The sequence below is a fragment of the Cajanus cajan genome, chromosome 2, assembly GCF_000230855.2.
Source record: "Cajanus cajan strain Asha chromosome 2, NIPB_CcT2T_4, whole genome shotgun sequence".
NCBI classification, from domain to species: Eukaryota; Viridiplantae; Streptophyta; class Magnoliopsida; order Fabales; family Fabaceae; genus Cajanus; species Cajanus cajan.
Window position 1 is genome coordinate 14,295,617 of NC_138518.1, and position 23,165 is coordinate 14,318,781.

Consider the following 23,165-nt stretch of genomic DNA (forward strand, 5'->3'; position numbering starts at 1 on the left):
ATATGTTAGTTTTGCCAATTTTAGTAGTCAATGGAGATTTTATTTTCTTTACATAGAGTGTAAACTCATTATTTTTACTTTACTATTAAGCTTCAGCCTAGGATAAGTTGTAGGTAGTTTGCATCAATTGAGATTCCCGAGAATCAGAGGTGGATGTATAATAGATTGAATGTTACTAAATATCTGGTGGTTGAGTTTGTAAACGAAGTGGCTGAGTTCCTAGAGTTTGTTACTAGTCAGGACAAATTTCATAGCGAAGGTAATGTCATGAGATGTCCTTGTGTCAATGCAAATGTAAAACTTTTAGGACTGTGGTGGTTGGAGTGTAACACCCCGAATTTTTTTTACTAATACTAAGAATAATTATTATTTATTTTTGTATCTATAAAAAATATTTTCTTATAATTATTTTGATTAATTAAATGTGTTTGATTGAATTTTTAAAGGTTTTTAATAATAATCATTTATGAAAATTATTTTGTATAATATTATTAATTATGATATTTTGTTATAATTATTATTTAAAGAAAATCATGTTTTAAATTGTATTGATGTTTTATTTTGATATATATATATATATGTTATTTATTTATTTATTAATTAGCAAACTTGGATTTTCATAGTTCTGGAACGGGCCGTTCCACTTTGGGAACGAGCCGTTCCGGATGTCAATTTTAAGAACATGTTATTAACTCAGAACGGGCTGTTCTGGTTTTGGAACGGGCCATTCTGGGAGAGGCTTTTGTACATATTCTATGTGCCCAGAACGGGCCATTTCGGATTCGGAACGAGTCGTTCTGGCCGCGGCCTGATGCCTATAAATAAAGCGTTTTGCACTCTCTAAAACTTATTTTTTTTCATTTTCTTATCTTTTTCCTCCTTTCTCTCTGAAGACGAAGGGGAACCTAGAGGGGGCGACCAACAAGATTCGGCTCTGCTTATCGAGGTAAGGGGGGAGTGAGAAACCTCGCTCTGGGTGTGGGATTGTATGCTGGGTAGTGGGATTGGCCCCCAATCCTGTGTTTGTTGTATGTCATATTTGTCTTGTATGTTCCAATTACTTAATTAATATGCGTGTATGAATAAAAACTTTGTTTAGACTATGATTGTGGAATTTGGTACTTCTATGGGTTCCTACGGGAAACCCTAAGGGAGTGCATTGATGTTTGTATGAGTAAATTAATTGTGATAATAATTATATACGTGAATTGTCTTATTTTAAATGTTTATTGCATAAATTAGAACGCTCTATGAGTTCTTGAGAGAACCCTATGAGCAGTAGGCAAAATAAGAATGTTTTCTGTTTTGCTATCTGATTGCTCTATTGTATTTCTTGTTGAATGTAATGTATAAATATGTGTTTAATTTATTAAATAAACAAGTTTTGATATGAATTAGAGTGCTATGTGGGTTTCTACGGGAAACCCTATGAGAAAACAGGCAAAATATAAATGTTTTCTGTTTTACCTTCTGAGTTTTCTGTTGTGTTTCTTGATATTTGCTGAGCGTAAATATGTGTCTAATTTATTAAATAAACAAGTTTTGATATGAATTAGAGTGCTCTGTGGGTTCCTATGGGAACCCTATGAGAAACAGACATATTTCTAATAGTTTTTGTTTTAGCTTCTGGTTGTTCTGTTGTATTCATTGTTGTATGAGATGTATGAATATATGTTTACTTTTGCAAATAGATGAGTTCTGATATGAATAAAAGTGCTCTGTGAAAATTGTGAATATGATGTGATAATGCGAATGTGATGATGAAATGTAATGATGAGATGTGATGATCAAACATAATGAGGAGATGTGATGATGAGATATGTTGAGACATGATAATGTGATATGGGAATGAGACATGAAAATGTGATATGTGTTAATGCATAGAGTCTTGTTTGACATGCATCATTTGCATAAATGTTTTAAGGGTACGACATGGAATACACCGCCAGAGAAGGCCCCCTAGTGTAAAATCTTTGGGGATTAGTCCTTGGGGATAACTCGGTTTGGAAGTCCCAGTCTCGCCCATTGTGTTCATGGGATGTATCTTGCGCGGCTTAGCTATCCCGACGAGACTCTGGTAGTATATCCTTCTAGTGAGAGTGCACAGAGGGTGTGACCCGGCATGTACTCCTAGACTACTCTTCGTGTATTGCTAGCGGCAATATGCCATGTGATGTTTTACTGGCGCCACATGCATGATAATGTGAAGTCCGTGTCCATGCATGTGCATCCTTATTATTAAATGATGATAAATTACTATTTGTATGACTTGGATGATTGAATAAATTATTGTTGTTGATTGATCTATGAGGTAACTGTATTGTTTGTGTTTGGCTATCCGGTGTGCGTTCCTACACCGTGAGCCAGAGTGAGATGTTTCTCACTCCCTTCTTTTGTGTTGTTTCTCTTGTTTGATATACAGGTGATCATCAGCGTGAGGCTGAGGATGTTGGTGATGAAGCTTAGGCTTCTATGTTGGGTTTTGCTCTGATAGGACATGTGACATCAGGACATAGATAGGATTAGTTTAAAATGTTCTTATTAAATTATTTTGGAAAATTCAATTTTATTTCTTTGTAATTTTACTAGCATGTTATTTGGATTAAGTTTATGAATGTGAACTCTTTACCCTTACGTGGTTGGAAATTTGATTTTTATTGATGAAAAATTCTATTTTTTTATAATTACTGTATATCTATGTTGGGATAGAGGGTGTCACATGGAGCCACAACTTCCTCAGGTGGTGGTTGAAGGTTCATGCTACATGAGTGGTGAACAAAGGGAGGAGTTGAATCCTTATGAGTAGTTGATCATGGATCATGTTGGACCCTCAATCAACCAACACATAGAACATGGGCCAGAATGCATGGAGGAAAATCCAAATCCTGAAGCTTAAGAATTCTTTGATATGCTTATAGTTGCATAAGCACCATTATGGGAAGGATGTGAGAATCCGATTATAATATGTCAGAAGGGTGTTTTAATCAAATGGTCCAACTTATGGGTGAGACAATGCCAAAAAACAACGAAATGGTCAATAATTTTTATCAAGTTAAAAATTGGTGCGAAAATTGGGTTTGGCTTGCTTGAAAATTGATTGTTGCCCAGAAGGTTGCATATTGTATTACAAAGAAAATTCAGCTAGAACAAACTACAAGATTTGTGGGGAAGATTGTTACAAGACAACCAATAAGAGGGGTGTTGAAAAGAAGATCCCTTCTAAAAAATGTGGTACTTTCCACTCATTCCAAGACTAAAAAGATTATATTCCTCAATGGCCACTACATCTCATATGAGATGGCATTGTGAGAATGAAAGGGACTCAACTATCATGTGTCATCCATTTGATGGAGAAGCATGGAAGCATTTTGCTAGGGTGCATTCAAAGTTTAGTCAAGAGCCTAAGAATGTTAGATTAGGTTTATGTGCAGATGGGTTTAATCCTTTTGGTTAATATGGAAAAACGTACTCTTGTTGGCCGGTTATCTTAACTCCATACAACCTTCCACCTAGGATGTGCATGAAGATAGAATTTATGTTCTCGACAATATTAATTCCAGGTCCATCAAATCCAAAATACAAGATTGATGTGTACTTGCAACCACTTATAGATAAGTTGTGCCCTTTATGGAATGATGGCACGCTAACTTATGATGTGTCATTGAGGCAAAATTTCACGATGAAGGCTACTTTGATGTGGATAATTAATGACTTTCTAGCTTATGGAATGTTATTTGGTTGGTTGACTGCTAGGAGACTTGGTTGTCCTATTTGCATGGATAGATCAAAGGCATTCTCCCTTAAGAACAGTCGCTAGGTCTCTTATTTTGATTGTTATCGTCAATTTCTTCCACACAATCATCCATATAGGAAGAATAAAAATTTATTTAAGAAGAGGGTTATCGAGACCTCAAATCCTCCTCCACGTTTATCTAGTCCTAATATATGGAAACAAGTTGCTCACTTACTACTTGCCCAAGATAGAGGAGATGAAAACCCTCCACATTATGGAGATAAACATAATTGGATGAAGCAAAGTATATTTTGGACCTTACCATATTGGAAAACACACTTTCTATGCCATAACATTGATGTCATGCACACAGAGAGAAATGTGTTTATGAATGTTTTTAACATTATGATGGACATTAATGGGAGGACAAAGGATACTAACAATGCTTGATTGGCACTACAAGAAAAATTGTAACTATCTACAGACAAAATCTATAGGTATAGTCTTAAATCCGTAGGTAATGCCTATTTACCAACGGATTATCTACAATAAAAAATCTGTACGTAATCAACTCGTAGGTAACATTACCGACGATATTTTATCCATTGATAATTACTGATGGTCATTTCTATGGCCTAATCTGTGGATAATTTACCTACGAACTTATATGTAGGAAATTACTATGAACTAATCCATGGGAAGTTATCTACAGACTTATCTATGGAAATTTACTAACAGACTTTTGTTAGAAGTTACCTACAGACATATCCGTAGGAAACTTACCTACAACGATATCCGTGGTAAGTTTCCTACGGATTTATTTGTGAGAAATTACCTATAGATTACTTTTTTATTATAAAATCTATGGGAAACTTGTTTTAATCCCATTATAGGGATCATAATATACAACATATATTGCAAAACCACTTGATATATAATATTATTATATATTTAATTGTGTATAATACTTTGAAATAAAAATAAAATTTAATTGATAAAACTTTAATGTCCTAAATTTAAAGAAACAATATTAAGTTCGAACATCATACATATTCAATGTTTTAATGTCATAAACTAAATTGAAAACAACAATGTTCAATAGCCAATTTGTTTCCTTCATAAAGTTTTAATATTAATTTCCTACATAAAGTTTTAAGGATCTAATAATTTGCATAATTTGGTGAATCTTGTTGATGTTGTTGCACATTGCTCATTCTAATTTTGGTCATTTTGTTGTTATAACACTCTATTTTTCAAAAATACTATTATTATTATTATTATCATTATTATATGGTATTTGGTCATAATTATCTTTTATAATTATAGGAAAATATTATTTTGTACATTTTAAATAATTATTGTTTTGGATAATTATTTTGTACGTATTAAATAAATATTTTTATTATAATTTTAAATAATTATTTATATATTTTAAGGGATAATTTAGGAGTCGAGATGAAATACAACCTCCTATATTTTTACAATTAGATTAATTATATATTTTATTATAAAATTTAAAAGATTGATTTTATAGGATATTTTGGTATTGAAATTATGTTATTATATTTTGGGTCATTTTTTATTATTATTAGGGAAAAAAACATTTTGTATTATATATTTATATTTATATTTATTTATTTTATATTATTTAATTATTTTGGGTAGAACAGAAGCGGGTTGAGAAAAGAAGGAAAATGGGTTTACTTGACACAATCTAGTTGTAACAGCCCAATTTTTCGCTGGGCCAAGGGCCCAATTTGTTGCTCAAAACGAGCCGTTTTAAAAGTGAAATGGGCCGTTCCAGAATAAGGAAATGCTTAGAAAATGAAGTGGCAGAACGGGTCGTTCCAATTGGAGAACGGGCCGTTCTGGTTTGGAGAACGGGTCGTTCTGGAGGGAGAACGGGCCGTTCCAGAGGGAGAACGGGCCGTTCTGGAATGGGTTTGAGAACGGGCTGTTCCGGTTTTAGAACGGGCCATTCCAGTTGAGAAATTTGCGTAGGTTTGAAGGGTCCAGAACGGGCGTTCCACTTTTGGAACGGGCCGTTCCGGTAGGTGAGCCTGAAATCCTATAAATAGCGCCCCTCACCTGTCATTTTCACACATCTCTCATTCTCTCTTCCTATTATCTTCTATTCTCTCTTCTTTCCCTCTTCTTCTCTCTGAAGACCAAGGGGCACTTAGAGGAGGAGACCAAGAGATCCCTATTTTAGTTCAATTGCTGTTTATCCAGGTACGGGGGAAAATGGAATTATTTGTATGTAGAGTTACATGAGGGAATTGGGTAGAGGAAGAATCCCTTAGGATTATGAGAAATTTTTATAATTATTTCTGTTTGGAGAATTATTGGTCTTATTTGATTCTGTATGAATTTAGGATTATGAATATATGATTTATTTGTAAAAATGATGCTCTGGGAGAGAGAACGAAATTATAGAAAAGTGCCTGTAGGTTAGGTGTTGGAAAAATTGGATTATTTCTGTTTGAGGAATTGATGATCCCATTAGATTCTGTATGTGTTGAGGATTAGAAATATATATTTAATTTGTAAGAATGATGATCTGAGAAGGAAAACAAAACTGTAGAAAAGTGCCTGTGAGCTAGGTTTTGGAACAATTGGGGGTTTTACCGTTATGTTGAAATTATATTAAATTGGTAATTCTGTTGAGTATTATATTAATTTATGAATATTATTGTTATATCAATTGATAAAAATTGATGATTTATATGTGAATTGCTTGAGGTGTATGAAACCCTTATTTTGTTAGACTTATTTGTTGAGTATGTGATATGGAATTGTGTATGTGATATGGAATCGTGATATGAGATGAGATGTTGTATGGACATGATTAAGAATGTGATTGCGATGTGTTTCCTCACACTAATGACTAGGGATGACACGACCCCTGGGTAAGTGGTGCTACAGGGAGGGCATGACCCTAACATGGTGTGGGATGAGTAAGACAGTTAACACACACCACTTATGTCGATTATGGCAGCCCTGGCATAGGCTTAATTGCAAGAGATTGTATGGATTGTAATGTGATTGTGGTTTCTCACACTCATGCTTTAGGGACGAGCGTACTCCTGAATGATCAGGGATGATACGAACCCTAGGTAGGTGATGCTTCAGGGACGAGCGTACTCCTGGATGATCAGGGATGATAGGAACCCTGGTATGGTGTGGGTTGAGTGAAGCAATTAACCCGTATCACTTGTGTCAGATGTGGCGAGGTCTTGGCATAGTGTTATTTGTAAGATTGGCTTGAATTATGGATGTGGAAATGATATTGTTAATCGTAAAATTGTGTGGATTGTGAAGGATTGATAAATTATGATACATGCTTGTATATATATGAATTATGATGAGATTTCATTATGATGTGGTTGTATGTACTTTGCATATAGATATTTTCTTTTCTCACCGTATAAATTGTGGATGTTTTAGGTGAGGAAGATCCGGCTACGAGTGACATCTAGAATGCCAACAGTTGAATTGTGGGTATGCTCTGATATTGTGACATCGGGGCAGAAAATTTTTAGGACATAGATTTTATATGGATTTGGAATTGTAAATATGATTTTGAAAACAATTTGTAAACTTTCAAGTTTTATTTTCAATTATTATGTTGGTTATTGATAAATGAATATGAAGGTTTTATGTGAACCCTTTTACCAACGTTAAAAATTTTATTCTTTAATTTATTTATATGATTAATATTTATATATGTGTTGGGGTAGTAAGGGTGTCACACTAGTGAATTATTTTTAAAAAAGAGGTTACATAGAGTTAACTCTATCTGCCTCATTTTTCGTTTTGAAGGGTTAAGAGAGAAAGAATAGAGAAATAAAGAGCTTGAGAAAGAATGCTCAAGAGGTGCTCATGAATAATCTCAATTGGCATCAGAATTATTCGGATTAACACAACTAGGTACAAGGAAAATGGGATTTTCATATGCGTAGTTACATAAGGGAATGGGTAGAGGAAGAAATTCCTAGAATTATTAGGAATTTTACATATATTTCTGTTTGTATGTTTAATAATTCTAATAATTTCTATGTGGATTTGTGATTGTATTTTTTATATTAGATATTAAAATTGATGTTTTGGGAGAGAGATTGAACTCATTGGGATGTGCTTTGTAAGTTAGGGTTCTTGTAAATTGATGAACACCTTTAATTATATGAATTAATGAGTAATCGGGAGATTTTATTTATTAATGTACCTTAGTATTTTTGTAATATCTTTCTATGTGATTAACCAAATCAATTTCTGTTTGGTGTTAGAAAGTATACACTTGGGGATATAATTTAAACTCTAGAATCGTGTAAAAATGTAAGAATTGATTGATTTATGCGAGTTATAAGTTCAGTCTCCATTCCATTGTGTGAAATATGAAGTTTTGTGTTGTCAACCATGTGAGGTGACCTTAACGACATTTGTAAGCTTCGTGTTCTTCACAAAAGTTGTAGCTTTGGGTGTTATCTTTCCAATGGCTTTAAAATCACTCAAAAAGGATGTGTGTAACTCAGGTTATGGTCAAAATAGTGAGTAGAGGTCAAGCTATCAGGATTTACGGTGCCCAGCGCGAGTATTCTATTTTAGTTGCGTTTTTGACATTTTGGGGCCCCCTTTTGGCATATTTGTGATACTTTATGATTTCTTAGTGATTTTTTGTAATACTTATGATATGATTGAATGAGTTTGATGTGGGATTCTGAAATATGTTATTATATTGATGGATTTTGATGATGGTTCTGAATCATATGATGACTATTGTATGAATATATATAAATTGTGTGTGCTGGATGGAATGTAATTAAACGTGAATTACAAAATTGATGTGTATGAAGATGTTGTGCATGATCTATGTATGATTCATTGGTTTATATGTAACACCCCAATTTTCATAAATTATATGAAGGTATTTTAGAAATTATTTTAATGTATTTTATAAATATTGATTTCATCCGGGGCATACAAACAAGGAAATGAACTTATATTATCAAGAAAAGGAGCTCCCAAAGCATGGAAACAATATGATATGACATCAGAAGGCTCAAAGCCCAATAAAGGTGATTTAGTAGCCTAGAATGGGTTGTTCCCAAATTGGAACGGGTCGTTCTGAACTACTAAAAAGACCTATAAACCCTAGTTGGGAACGGACCGTTCCAAACATGGTTTTTATGAGTTAAAACTCAACTCCAGAACGGGCTGTTCTGGTTTAAGAATAGGCAGTTCTAGATACGAATTTAACACATGACGAATGAATCCAGAACGGGCAGTTTTGGATCCGAAACGGGTTGTTCTGGCCACTTCTGATGTTTATAAATAGCATACTCAGGCACTGCTCCTTGACACGCTCTCTAAAGGCCAAGGAGAACCAAGAGAAGGAGATCAACCAAATTTTGCTCTAGCTTCATCTTCTACTTATTCAGGTAAGGGGGGAGTGAGAAACCTCGCTCGGGGGTGTGGGAATAATTGTTAGGTAGCAGGATTGGCCCCCAATCCCTTGCTTGATAGGAACATGCACTTTATGAAAGTTTTCTATTTTTCTATTTGAATGTTCTGTTGCATTCCTTGTGTGATGTTGAGTGTAAATATGTGTTTAATTTTGAAAATAAATAAGTTTTGATATGAATTAGAGTGCTCTGTGGGTTCCTGAGAGAACCCTATGAGAAACAGGCAAATTTCTAATATTTTCTGTTTTACTTTCTGAGTTTTCTGTTGTGTTTCCTGATGATTACTAAGCATGAATGTATATTTAATTTTGAGTTTGAATATGTTTTGATAGGAATTAGAGTGCTCTATGGAGATTATGTGAATATGATGAGACAATGTGAAAAATGAATGAGATATGAAATATGATGATACGTGACAATAAGACATGATGTGAATTGTGAACACTATGACTATGAGAACGTGAAACATGATAAGACATGAAATTCCATGACAAGTAAAATGATGAGTCCTAGGGGTGTTCAAAAAAACCAAAAAAACCAAAAGAACCATACTGGATTTAAAATTAGATCGGACCACTTAAAAAAACCTGAACCAATTATAATAAAACTGAACCGGATTTAGTTTTTAAAATAAAATTAAAAAACTGAACCTATTTTTTTTTAAAGGTTTGGTTCACTAATATATTTGGATTATGGCATTATGCCTCGCTCGGACTCAAAGATGGAACAACACTCTCACACTCACTCTATCTCTCGCACTCTCTGTGACTCTGTCTCTCGGACTCACACTCTCTCTATCTCTGGAACTCACTCTGTTTCTCGCACTCTCGCACTCTCTCTATCTCTCGCACTCGCAACAATCTCGCTTATTCTTGTGAATCACTCATGCAAGTCTGCAACTCTACTTTAGCAGCTCAACTAGCAGTTTTGTTCCTCTCCCTGGGATTAATTTCCATTAGAGCTGGTTGTGTCAGACCTTGTTCCATAGCCTTTGGACACTAGTGGAAAAATAGGATACTATGTCACCCATTTTACGTCGCATATACAAAGACCCGACGTAATAAAAACGCGGTGGCATGTTTCATAATTTTGTTAAATTCTTTACGTCGAACCTCCAAGGGTCCGACGTAAATTTTAACATCTAAGTCGGCTATGCATTGTGTCCGACATAGATGTTAAAATTTACGTCAGACCCAATTAGGGCTGACGTAAATAACCCACAGGATGCTTAAAAGAAGGTGTATTGCGCGCACTAGCTAGTTCAAAAATTTCATGGTTTCTTTCTCCCGCCTCCTCCTCAAATCATGCACCTTCTTCTATCTGTTTTTCTTCCTCATCCCTCCGCCTCCTCCTCAAATCGTGGCTGATGGTTCTTCCTTGGCACTTTATTCTGTTTTTCTTCTTTTCGGAGGGTTGCGTTTTTCTTCTATGAGGTAGCATAATGTTTGCGTTTTTCTTCTTCTATCTATGGTTTGTGTTTTCTGGGATGTTTTTTTTGTAATAATGTTTGTGTTGCATTTCGAGGTTTTGAAGCTGGAGAAGGAAGTGACCAAGTCCGGATTTGGAAAAGACACTCCTGGGTCTATCAAGCAGAACGGCCCGTTCTGCTTGCACTCAATTTTTTTTTTTAATTTTTTATAACTTTTTTACGTCGGACCTTGGCATGTCTGGCGTAAATTTACGTTGGTTTTCGCGCCCCGACGTAAATTTACGTCTACCGCTTCAATGTCGGTAGTTTTTCTGACGTAAAAACCCATAAAATGGCCGATGTAAAAAATGTATTATGTACTAGTGGGAGTAGATCAACTGACAATTAAAGACAGATCTAATGATGAGAGGCTCTTGGTAGCTACTTTAATTGGTATTATGCCTCAATTGGAATATCAACCGTGATTTCATTGAGTGTAATTGTGTACATTCAAGAAAATGTGGGATGGAAAATTGGGTTTGGAGTACCTGCTGTGCTAATGTTCATATTAGTTGTCAGTTTCATTCTTAAAACCAATTTAAAACTAGTTTATTTTTTAAAACCGGTTCAAAAACTGGTTTGATTATGAAACTGGTTTTAAACCGATTATAAACATGTTTATTAAAGTAATTCAATTTTAAAATGGTTTGTTAAAGTGGTTCACATAATTTATAAACCAGTTCATTTTATTAAAATGGTGTGGTGTAGTTCAATGCGGTTTTTTTTAAAAAAACCAAACCATGCACACCCTTAATGAGTCCATGAGTTTGTGAATGTGCGACATGCATCATATGCATTTATGTGACGGGGTACGATATGGAATAATCGTTAGGGAAGGCCCTCCATGTGTGAAACATCTTGGAGGAGTCCTAGGTGATAGTGCAGTTTGGAAGGCCTAGTTCTGCCTGTTTGTGTGCATGGGACATATCTTGCACGACTTTGCTATTCCGACAAGACCCTAGCAGTACATCCTTCTAGTTGAGAGTGCACGATTGAGCCGGCATGTACTCCTTGACTACTCCAGGTATGTTGCTTTGGTAGCATACCATGTGATATGTGATTATGAGACACATGACTGGCGCCACATGCATGCATTTATGAGTCGAGTCCATGACATCATTGCATGATAAATGAGTGTGCATGTGATACTAATTGTGTATGTGTGTTGTCTATAAGTGATTGGTGCTTTTGACTTGTATTATATTTGTTGTGTGTGTGCTGTCTAACTGTTATTTTTACACCTGAAACCAAGTGAGATGTTTCTCACTCCCCTATTTGCTCTACTTGTATTCTTATTGTGCTGTAGGTGATCATCAGCATGAGGATGTTGGTGATGAGGCTTAGGCTTCAATTGGGAGTGCTCTGATAGGATGTGACATCGGGGCATAGTTAGGACTAGTTTAGGACTTTAGTTTCTTCCGCAAGTGAATTATGATTATGTATACGAATGTGAATCCTTTACCTCTTTGTTAATTGAGACTTATCTAATTGAGAAATTTTTTATTCATTATAATTTTATCTTACAATTATTGTATATTATGTTGGAGTAGAGGGTGTCACATTATATGCCAACAAATAGTTTAAATTGACTTAAACAAGAAAAATAACTTCAATGTAACTAAGGTGTGGTTTAATAGTTATAAGTTAATTCATATTTCAATGCAAGTGGATATGTAATATCTCGTTTGACTCTTGGTTGAATGAAGGGAATGCGATACCAAGCCCAAGATTGTAGAAGCAAAGAACATCCACCCATTTTCTTTGACGATGGTTAAATCGCCTTACACATTTCTTTGTAAAAATGTGCCAAACAAACAGAACCCTAACTATATCGTCCTACACGTTCCAAGTTAGCCAACAGTGGTAAATACATAAAGTGAATTTTGTTACTTGACTTGTCTGGTATAATTACACCACCAATCAACCCTAAGATATATACCCTACAATGTTGGTGCAATTATTGTTTAGTGGGTTCATCTGGTAGTGCAATTGTATGGTCTATTAACCATTTTAGTTTTATGGTCGAGCCAATTAGAGCTTCCCCTTTTAGAGGTATGAAGCCTAACAGCTCATAACACAATTCTTCCCAGACAAAGAAAGTTGGTCCAGTGACTAGTTTTCCTTCAATCTTCAAACCCAATTGTAGTGCCATATCTTCAAAAGTGACCATGCACTCACCAATTGGGAGGTGGAAAGTATGTGTCTCAAGTCTCCACCTCTCCCCCAAAGACGTTATCAAAAAATCATTGATTTTAAAATGTCTAATTTTGGCAACATCGCCAAAGCCAACAACCTCCAACAAATGTTCTATTCTTGGGTTAGGTGCATACATGGAATGATAGTAAGATTGAATTACTGGACCACTTGTTGTCTATGAATATGGTAGAATTGAGATGTTAGTAATGAATAATAATACTTGTAAAGATTATGAAATACATATTAACTTACTATAAGATGAGTTTCATTTGACCTGTGGAGGTGTTGTTTCCACAACATAGTTGAAGATGAAGCAGACATTATTGAAGAACAAGAGCAACAATACTGAAGAATGTAATAGCTAATGAGAATTTATCTTGTGTTGTGTGTTTAGGGTTTGAATGTATATAGTGTATATACAGTGCAAAACAGTGAGACAATTAATATTATTGTAATGAATTACTTTATCTCACTAGTGGAAATCAGTCTTTTACGTCACCTCTTTGTCGTCAGACATACAAAAAATCGACGTAAAAAAGATGCGGTGACAATTTTGTAATTTTTGTGAACTTTTTTACGTCGGACATAAGGAGTCCGATGCAAAATGTAAAATCTACGTCGGACAAAAGATACGTCCGATGTAGATTTTACATTTTATGTTGAACCCCCTTATGTCTGACGTAAAAAGGTCTATTTATCTTCCCGCGGGCGTTAATATTTGAAAACAAGAGACATGTGAAACGGTGTGAGAGAAAGAAGAAGCTCAACTGCTTAGGTCGGACTTGTTTTCTGTCACTCTTCACTTTCCTTCTTCGGTTTCGGTTTCGTCAGAAGTAACACACCAACACCAAAATTTCTTGCTTTTTTACTTTGTTTCTAAAGTCTAAACTCATGCATGATATATTTAGTTTTATGTTTATTTAGTTTCTTTCAATTTTGTGTTATGCTTTCAGCTATGATTATTCAGGATATGGAGCATCTACAGGTAAGGTATGTAACTCGCTTGATTCTTAAGTTTGTCAGTTTGTTTCATGTAGAGGATTATGATTTTACATCTGGAACGGCCCGTTCTGCAAGCAGAACGACCTGTGCTGCAAGTAGAACGACCTGTTCTCCAAGTAGAACGACTCGTGTTCCAAGCAGAATGACCCCGTTATGTTTTTTTTTTGTTTACAACTTTTTTATGTCGGCTCTTAGGAATGTGATGAGTCATTATTTTCCCTTATTTTCTTACCTTTCTGTGCTTATCTTAATCTCTGATTTGTGCTTAATTGTTTATATTCTGCACTGTTTTCTATTTGGGCTTTAATTGGACCGGTAATTCATATTTTAACTAAATTGAATTTTCTGGATCTTATTATCCCAATTTTTATTTTCAGGGCAATTTAATAATTATTTGGGCTTGGAATAAATTTTTGGACTTCAAGAAGAGCTGCCACGTCATCTGCCACATCACATGCCATGTCACCATTGCACCACTTATGCCATATCAGCATTTTATTTTATTTTTCGTTTATTTTTATTGTATTTTCGGGTCAGACCAGTGGAGGCCCATTTTTACACTCTATTAGGGTTTTTCTAGGGAAAGGAGCAGCCAGCCACATGCAGACTTGATGTGACCACGTTGCTGTCTCTCTTCGAACTTTGTTTTTTTTCGTTTTCTGCTGGTGGCTCTTTGTTCTTCACGTTTTCTGGTTGATCTTCCTCTTGTATCTGAACATTCACGTTTTGCTATTGTTATTCACGTTTTGTATTCTGTTCCTGCTTCCATTTTCGTTTTCTTCTTCCTCTTCTCTGTTACGTTTTGCTTGCATTGCTGTTGCCACTTTCATGTTTTCTTCTATTTTCGTTTCTGTTGCTATTTTAATGGAGGGCTAAACCCCAGGGTTTGGGCCCTTGGACAGAATGCAATCCTCTGAAAGAGGTTCTCTGTGCGTTGCATTTCTGCTCCGCTTGATCCTCCCTTGTGGGATCTCTGTTCTGAGGCGTTCAACATCTGAGCCATGCTTAATGACTCTGGGTTGTTCACGTTCAGTATCTCAGGTTGCTTAATCCTGGGGAAGGAGGTCTTGCAAGGTTCACGTTTGCTTAATTCGTGTAGTGAGGTCTCATGTTAGTCTTCGCTTAGTTGATTAATCATGGACTGAACAGGATTATGTTTGGACAGATTATTTGTTGTGAACCAAGGAAATCAGAGGTGCATTATGTTCAGGGGTCTGACCTATTTTAATTACTGCAAGTAATCCATACTTCTGCTCGTTTTGTTTAACTCGATAATCTGAACCAACCCCCCCCCACTGTGTGTTTGAACCTTTGACTGAGACAATTGGTCCTTGGGAGACGACCTAGGAGTCACTTCCTAGTACTACATTAATTGTTTTTTATTTGACCGGGTACGGCCTCGATCAGAATGTCCGACGTAAATTTATGTCGGCTATCACAACTGACATAAATTTACGTCTCCCTCATTAACGTCGAACCTTTTTCTGACGTAAAAAGCTTAAAATAACCGACGTAAATTACCCCTTTTGTACTAGTGAGAGTGTCAGGAATCTAATGATTTTGTGTAAAGTGTCATCAATTGCTTTGTCCCAAAGCGTCAGAAATTTAATGCTTTACGTAGGGTATCATTATCTTTGTCCCAGAGCGTCAGGAATCCAATGAATTTGTGTAGAGTGTCATCAATTATTTTGTCCTAAAATGTTAGAAATTTAATGCTTTACGTAGGGTGTCATTGTCTTTGTCCTAGAACGTTAGGAATCTAATGACTTTGTGCATAGTGTCATCAATTTCTTTGTCCCAAAGCTTTAGAAATTTAATGCTTTACATAGGGTGTCATTATCTTTGTCCTAGAGCGTCAAGAATTTAATGACTTTGTGTAGAGTGTCATTAATTGTTTTGTCCCAGAGCATCAGAAATTTAATGCTTTACATAGGATGTCATTGTCTTTATCCCAAAGCGTTAGGAATCAAATGACTTTACATTTGTCCACATTAGCTTACACGCATGTTGTTTTAGTTCTATATAATGTTTTGTAACAAAGGCTAAAATGCGTCAGATTGAAGCATTGACTCAATGGAGTCGTTAACTATTCCGACCATTGTTTATTATGATGGACAAATTGTCTCACTAAGTATGAAGCTACGTTGTTAGCAACGAGGTTAAAACCCTATTGGTAAGCAACATGATGACTTATCAATAACTTAAACAGGCTATTAATAATAACCTTAATCTTCCTCATTACAAAGTTATCACAAACATCCACTACCGATAGAATTGCACAACCTAACGAGTCTTGAATTGTATGCTATGGCGACATATATTGAATTCTTGAATGGGATGGATGCAATTGAAAGATACCTTGACCAAGCAATGAAGTTGGACAACTAATGTTATATGTTATTCATTACTATGTTTGAAGTTTGTTTAAGTTGTTTTTTTGAAGTTATTTTCATTTTAATGATGTAACCGTTATAATTATTGTAGTTAATATATAATGTCATTTATTAAGACTTCCATTGAGTTATGCAATGTATCATTGATTAAGAGTGTCATGTATTTACAAAAGGTGCCATTGATTCAGAGTGTCATTAATTCATGCACGTTAAGAATCCATTGACTTTAGTCAAAGTGTCATTGATTCAGAGTGTCATTAAATCATGTGCATTTGGAATCCATTGACTTTAGCCTGAGTGTCATTGATTCAGAGTCTCATTAATTCATGCGCATCAGGAATCCAATGCCTTTAGTTAGAGTGTTATTGATTCATAGTCTCATTAATTCATATGTCTTAGGAATCCGGTGCCTTTAGTCATGAGTGTCAAACCATTCTTGGTTTCAAATACAGAGTGCAATTGAGCCAAGTATTATTGCAATTTCAACGATCTAACCATTCAATTTAAAGTTCTTAATGCATATATCAAATTTGCAAATTTTTAGAAAATTTGAAAATCATTTGATACTTCGTTTCATTAATTCAAATTGAGGGATAATCATAAAATTATTTTATACATTGATTCAAATTAATGAAACGAAGTATCAAATGATTTTCAAATTTTCTAAAAATTTGCATATTTGATCTATGCATTAAGAACTTTAAATTGAATGGTTGAATCGTTGAAATTTGATGTAGAACATGAGTTATTGAACATAGTAAGTCTAGGTGGACTTACTCCTAGAGTAAAAGGATCACTCCTCATAATCTACACTAATATATAAAAAGATATATTCCTTTTAGTAACCACCTTGCTCTCCACATTTTGTTGGCCATTATACCCTTTTGTTTTAAAAAATTAGAAAAAAATAATAATTTTTTTATCAAAATCAAAATATTTGAATTAATGGACTAATCATAATACTAGATTAACATATATTTATTACTTAATTTTTATTTCATCTTTAATAACTAATAATTAGTAATCACCTTAATCTCTATATTTTGTTAACCATTATGCCCTTTTATTTTAAAAAAATAATATTTTTGTTATCAAGATCAATTTTTTTGAATTAATGGACTAATCACAAGACTAGATCAACATATATTTATTACTTAATTTTTATTTATATTTTATCTTTAATAGAGGCACGAAGTGCCTCGACCTCACTAATAATAATAATAATAATAATAATAATAATAATAATAATCTATAACATTATATAAAAGGGATAAAAAAAAGCTTTGGTTTCTACTTTTCTTTAAACTCTTTTACCCTTTAATAGATAACAAATCACCTCTTAAATTTGTAACTACTTCATTCAAAATTTATAAAACCGACAAACTATTACTCCTTTCTTATTATAATTTCTATTCATTTTCCCCGTATCTCCCACATTTCTCACTTTCCATCTCTATCACACCCTATTCTTTTTATACTCTGGTACAATCTTTGTCTCTCATCTTCATTTTTTTCTGCTATGTGTTTTTGTTTTATTGACTCCACATCTCTCACTTTCTATCTTTCTCATACCCTATTCTTTTTGTCCTCTGGTACAACCTTTGTCTCTCATCTTCATGTTCTTCTACTACGTGTTTTTATTATTGACTTTGCTATATTTATTGATTGGATTCACAAGGTAAAACTCTTCTTTGTGTGTGGCTACTGTGATAGTAACTGTAGGGGAGTCATTCTTTCGTACAACACAGTTGGTAACTCCTATTTTCTGCTTTGTATCAATAATTGGGTCTCCATTTATCATGTTTATAGATGAATTACATAAATAAATAAATGGTAAAACTATCTTATGACACCTTTCAAATACAAGACAGATAAATCTGATGGAGGCACGAATACTGTTTTAAAACTCCATGTTCATTCGTCTAGAAGATAATAGAAACATTCTTTATCAAATTTTGCCTATATAATAAATAAATTTATATAATTTGAAATGAATATTTATAATAATTTTAAAAATACATAAATTCAATTTCAAAATTAGGTTAAAAACCTAATTTGGTCCCTTATAATAATTTAAAGTTTCAGTTTAGTCTCACTTTAGTTTTTGGTTTCAATTTGGTCCTAAGTAATTTAAAATGCTACAATGTGGGACTTCTGTCCAAATTTGACTAACAGGGTTATCTTTTGGCCACGTGGATGCCAATTGGATGCTTACGTGGATTGACATGTAAGCTTTTCTTATGCTTGTTTATCTTTTCGTGGATGGCTATGTTTTCATTATTCTCATCTAAAGGTCCTTCTTCTTCTTCTTTTCTTCTTCTTCTTCTTCTTCTTCTTCTTCTTATTGTCCCATGTCCCGATGTTGACAAATTTGTTTTTCTTGTCCCTATTTCAACAATCTTCCAAGATTTGAACTTAGGGTTTACTGTTTTACAATGAAAATGTCCCGAATGTCATCCAACTCACGCCCAATGAACTCAACAAATTCAAGTGGGTCTGAAGGTCATGGTAGTAGGTATTTTGTTGCCTGTTGCTATTGTAGGGAGGTTGTTGTGTTGCGAATAATAATGACATCTGCAAATGCTGGTAAAAGATTTTAGGGTTGTTCAAATTACAAGGTATGTTATGTATTTTAATTAATTTTATTTTGCCCTAGTTTTTGATTTGTGAGTTTTGCTGCTTTGGTTAAAAAATTTTGTAGTTTGGTGATGCTGAATAACAAGGATGAAACTTTTTCAAGTGGTCTTTAGAGGAATATGTGGATGAAAGGGATTTGTCGATAGCTAGTAGAAGAGAAAGATGAACAATCTCCAGAGTTCTCTGAAATAATAAGATGCTGCATGAAGTTGTTGATAATTCTTATTGGTTTTTTGTTGTTGTTAAGTTTGGTCTTAATGTATGTAATTTGTAACAACTTGGTTCAATTTGGAAGGGTGTTTTATTTGAAGTAGTCAAATATGGTGTTTTGTATGTAATGACAACTCTGGGAATGTTGTGGTTGGATATTTTTGTAATGTTGGTTTAATTGTAATGGAATTATCAACAATTAGTAATGATAGTATTGAAGCATTGTCTCAAGTTTAAATTTAACTCTTAGTTTTTAAGAGTAAAACCAGTTTTCGGATGACAAGAGTAAAACCATTGGTGCACGAAATATCAACATGAAACCAAACCAATAATCATAGACATACATATATTAAGATCTAAATTTTGAAAGACTTGAATACATATGGTTTGAAATTTGAAAGAGTTAAATACATATGCTAAGAAAGTTCAAAGACTAAAAATAGAAATTCATCACTAGTGTCATCCAGGCCACTTAGTAATTCTCACGATTCATATTCTTCATCTGAAATACCCCTACCCATGGAATGGGTTTTTTTTATCTACTCCACAGTTGTCACCTTCAAACAAGTCATCATTTGAATCATCATCTAAATCGTCATTTGAATCATCATTACCAAACGCATCAGTATCCTCAACTATAGGGTCTACAGTAGGCTCAATAGTCTTCTTAGGCCTACCTCTCTTCTTACTACTACAACAAGGTTGTTGTTCAGGTGCTTGTTCAGGGACATGTATTTCAAAATGATTCAATATATCTAACTCACCACTATTAGTAACTTGTCTTACTTCCAAAGGTCCTTCAAACCTATCAACTGAAGCATTATGTCTAAGTTTAACAGGTACCTCAAATAATTCAATATCTAAAATTTCTTTTTCATCGGTATCACCCAAATGTACTAAAGGATAACTGCAATAACTATCTTCACTTTGTTTGTTAGCTACAACAGTCTTAGGCCAACTCTCAACCCTAGCCCCACACTCATTAGCAACATCACCATTTGGCACACTTTCATTAGCAACAACAACCCCAAGCCCACTCTTAGCCCTAACCCCACACTCATCAGTAACACCAACCTCTAGCACAATGTCATCAATAACACCACCCTCTAGCACACTCTCATCAGCAACACCACCCTCTGGCACACTCTCATTAGCAACACCACCCTTTAGCACACTCTCATCATCAACAAAAGGCCTAGGCCCACTATTAGCAATAACTACATGACCTTCCCACTGTCATATGTCATAACCCTGTCATTTTCAAGCCTACTATCACTAGGCACATGCCCATTATTTCTTACAACAATAGGTGATGGTAAACTTTGTATAATTTCAGGTTCATATGTTGGATGTTCGACATATAATCTAACATTTCCGAACTTTCTTGCTATCCTTATCATTTCCATGGCCCCCTTATCATCATACAATAATTTCAGCCCATTTTCAAAATCTTCCCCACCAACAAAATACCACATCTTATCTATTATAATATATCTCATTTCCTTTAAAATATCCAATATTTCATAATAAGACCATTTATCAGGGTCACATGACCATGTGGAATCATGACCCACATAATCTAACTTCCCTCTATTTACAAACTTTCCCCATGATGGACAACTACCTCAAAATACTCATCCATATCAGGTAACTCCTATAAAAATCCAAAATACACATATTTAAATATCAATAGAAACAATTAAATATTCATAACATAATATATGCATACATAACAACCAACACTCCAGTGGGCCAACATAGTAAAAAAAGGAACATTAGTGGGTCAACCAACATATGCAAATAAATTAGGATCAGTGTATCACTAGGCCAACATATGCATGTATACATGGGTCAACAATGTACAACTCAATGGGGCCAATATATGCACAACACACAACAACATTTTTATGGGCCACACAACAACATCAAATGTTCATACAATAACCATAATACACCACAAATTTCCAAGAACCCATTGTTTGGGACCACACCAAAAGCAAAATCTATCCAATAAACATCAAAACGCAACTCATACCCCGGGCCCACTCTTGCCCCTATCCCTAGAATCACCCCAATAAGACCCTTCAATCAAACGTGAAACCAAAAAGCCCTAAATTCAATACTTAACCGATTAGAACAACACCCAAACACGGCTTCTTCTTCTTCCAAGACCTAAGAACAACTCTGTCTCGTGTGAACGAATGGGCCAACAACATTTCTCTCTTCTCTCTCGCGATTTTGGGAAACCAATGCCTTCATCCACGTTGGAAATCTACATTGCAAATAAACTAAATAATCACTATTTTATTTAATTTCCACGTGGAAACTCTTAAACGACGTTTAAATAATTTGGAAGAAAGTTCCACATTGCAGCATTTTAAATTATTTGGGATCAAATTGAAACAAAAAATTAAAGTGGGACTAAATTGAAACTTTAAATTATTATAAAGGACCAAATTAGGTTTTAGCCTAAAAATTATAATCACATAAATTTATTCAACATTTTTAAAAATTAAATTAAAACTGAATTTCTCAAAAGATAAAACAAAAGGTCAGAGGGTGAAGCTTTGAGAATTTTGAAATATTCGCGAGAGTTGAAGAAAGGTACCAAAGTGCTCTAAACGATGAGTGGTTTCTTTAGGAATAGTAACTAACTCAACTGATTGTACCAACGGGTAGTTTGCTGAGGTTATATATTGAATGGTAACTTCATTGGCCAATAAAATAAAGAAAAATAATGTGTTTGATTTTTAACATTTAGTTAATTTTGAAAATTATTTTTTATTATTTAAAAAAGAATAAAATAGTTCAAAATTACAATATGTATAGATTTATAGATTTGATTTTTTTTTTTAGTTTTTCAAAAAAATTTATTATTATTATTTGTTCTTACCGGAAATCTGCTGTAGAGCTGATCCGTCAGGTAAGATCGGTGAGCCTCCTTCGCTGGTACGCTTGATGCTCCAAGATAGGGGTGGTACCTGCAAAAGAGACTCTGATGCTAAAGTTAGTGTTTGTGGGAGTATCAGTCTCATATAAGTAATGCACGTACCTTAGTGTGAATTAGGGTTGTTTTGGGCCCTGGGCCTGAGATAAGATATGATAAGATTAGATGATGGATCTCGTCTGGAGCGAGATCTCTTGAGATCAGTTATGATCCACTTAAATGTCGAGCTGACGTCACGTAGCGCGTGCCCGAGGTCATCTTGCACTGTGATGCCGAGCTCCCGAGCTCGGAGCTCGGCTTCGCAGTACGGACAGTACACTAGCCCCCCGAGCTCCGAAGACCGTAGGTCGAGGAGTTAAGACCGAGCTCGTTGGGGAAAGTGACTTTTCATATGCGCTGGCCTGCCGAGATGCCATGTGTCATAACTATTCATTTCCCGGAAGCGTGCAAGTGACGCGTTGAAGGGAAGTGACGGTTATGCAATGATGGTTGGTATCCGTCATAATGGCTTTCCATTAATGTGGCGTCAGACTTGCCCCTCGGCTGACACGTGGCACGACCGTTTTGAATTTTGGAAGGACCTTTTTCTCTCTCTCGCGCCTTTTCCCCTTTTCACTTTACTCATTTTTCAATCTTCCAACTTCCTGCGCGTGTTGTCTTTTCCGTCCTCCTGTTCATCTTCTATCTTGATTTCTTCCGTTTTCGCCATCGTTTCCGGTAACCCCGTCGTTGTTAGGGTTATTTTCTGATGAGGAGTACCAGGTACTTCCTTTCTACTATTTTCTTTTCTCTTGTACCCAAATCTTCTTCGAGTCTTCCTGCTTCTTTGATGGCTGGTGGAAGTGGCGCTGGTTCTTCTACGCCTGCCAAGGGTAAGTCGCGTGGCAAGGCGGCGGTTGCTGGGGCGGCCGCCGCCGAAATGAAGGACCCGCCCAAGGATCTTGTTCCGGGCATCCCTGGCTACGATTTGGTCAGGCTTGAGATGGCGGGGGTCTAGAGCGTTTTTCGCTCCTTTCTTGAGGTTAATGGGATCCCACAGTCGAGCAGGGTTTGTGACCCTTCTATTTCCCAGATGATTCGGCTTGAACCTTGTCAGGCCGGTGAGGGTGTGTATATG